Source organism: Vespa mandarinia, chromosome 9 (assembly GCF_050613455.1).
Source record: "Vespa mandarinia isolate Hongniang chromosome 9, ASM5061345v1, whole genome shotgun sequence".
NCBI lineage: Eukaryota > Metazoa > Arthropoda > Insecta > Hymenoptera > Vespidae > Vespa > Vespa mandarinia.
This window is the reverse complement of record NC_140818.1, coordinates 3,117,894-3,120,000: the sequence shown is the minus strand read 5'-3', so window position 1 is coordinate 3,120,000 and position 2,107 is coordinate 3,117,894.

Below are 2,107 nucleotides of genomic sequence, written 5' to 3'. Positions count from 1 at the left end.
TCATTTAATAATTACATATAAATGATCGCTGTGCCATTTTTTTCCGACGATATATCTACAAAAAAAAAAAAAAAATAAAGAAGAAAGAAAGAAAAGAAACAAAAGAAAAATAAAAAGAATAAAAAAGAAAAAGAAAAAACAGATCATTCGTTCACTCAAGTTGTTCCTCTGAAATATATATATATACCAAGTTCGAAATAGGAAGTATAATTTCGAGGAATATATATATTAGCTCTCTTCAACGGTTGAAACTGATCTCTTGCTTAAGAGGATATACTTCTTAACATTGCCAACCTCTAACTTATTAACTTATACCCTCCTCACCATGGGCCCCTGAAACTTATCCTACTGGAATACATGATGATACGCCTAGTACGACGAACCCTTTTACCCTTTTCCGCCTAACCCGGAAAGTTCAGGAGGCATCGAAGTATTATGTAATTCTGTCCTCTCCAGATATTTTATTATTAATAACAGCATTAATTTTAATCAACCTGACATGTCCCATTCTCCCCCTCGTCATACTCCTTACTTCTTATCTTTCCTCCTCATCTTCTCATCACCCCAATACCCCATCACATATCTTAACCCATATATGTAAATACTTACTTATTTACTTACTTATTTATATTCGTACACAGTTTGTACCGTTATAACATTCGTAATTATTAGAGTTCTTATTATCAACGTTAGAAAATAATCATGTGAGACAACTCGACAAATTTCATTTATATTTCCCTTGCGGTGTGTTTCTGGAAGCTGAGGAAGAAGGGTCGTATATTTGAAGGACAGTAGCGGTATTCATCAAGGGTCGAGATCCGCCCTTCCTGTTTTATACGACATAGAAAAGGAGAGTAAATAGATATCGAGAACCTTGAAGCAAATTAACGAGAAGATATGTTAGACGACAGAGATTAAGATAAACCGACTTTTATCTTCTTTCAATTTTATTTTATGACCATTCTCTCTTGTTTCCTTTTTTTATATTTGTCTCTTTCTTTCTCTCTCTCTCTCTCTCTCTCTCTCTCTCTTTCCCTCTCTTTTTTCTTTTTATTTTCTAATTCTCTTTTTTTTTCCTTTCTTTTTTTTTCTATATCAGGTCACGGACGTATTATAATCGTGAATTTTAATTTAGGTGGATATTGAAGTAAGAAATATCGAATTTAATTAAACAGGAAAAAGAGAAATGTTTGACTTTTCCAATTTCGATTCTACGATTCGAAATAAATGGTATAGTATACGTACTATGTGTGTCCGTTCAAAAGCTGTACGAACAATGTTTCGAATCTAACTTAAATGACTTTTTTTCTTTTTCTTTTTTTTTCTTTTTCGTCTTCCACTTTTTTCTTTTTATTTTTTCTTTTTTCTCTTTTATCCCATCTCTGTCTCTTAGAAATACCGTCGTAGAACTTTCGTAATTTTTTCTTGTTTTTTTTTCTGTTTCTTTTTTTTTTCTTTTTTTCCTTTTTTTTTTTTTAAGCATAGGATATAAGTAGACATACATAGACAGATACAGATAGGGTTTCGTACAAGGGTTGTAATATTTAAACATTAGCTTTACGTTCAGCATTAATCTTCTACCCTCACCTTTTGTTCATCTAACATCTCTACGTCGTTTCCCTCGTCTCCTTTCTTCTCTATGACCCTTTTTATACGTTATGTCCGGTCTACTAGTTGAATATAAGTTTTGTCAGTTAGTCATAAGAAAGGACATGTAGAATAATTCCCATTCCCATCAGTTGTAACGAACAACCGAATAAAATTAAATTTCCCTGACATTTTCTCAAATTTTTTGTTAATGCGAATAAAAAGAAAAGAGATTTTTAATTAAGAAAAGAACGTATAGAAATTTTATATCACAAAAAGGATTCTGTTCCAACAGTTCGGCCAAACAGTTGACTTAATTGTGACATGATTTTATTATAGATTTTCATTGAACGTATTATTTATTCTTCTCTCTTTCTACTTTTTCTCTTTTTTTTATTTATTTTTTCTTTTTTTTTTTCTTTTTTTTTTTTTTTTTTTTTTTTGAATTTTCTTCCCTTACGATGTATTGCGAGAGTTCTCATTTCTATCGATTAATCATATTATTGCTCGTAATTGTTAA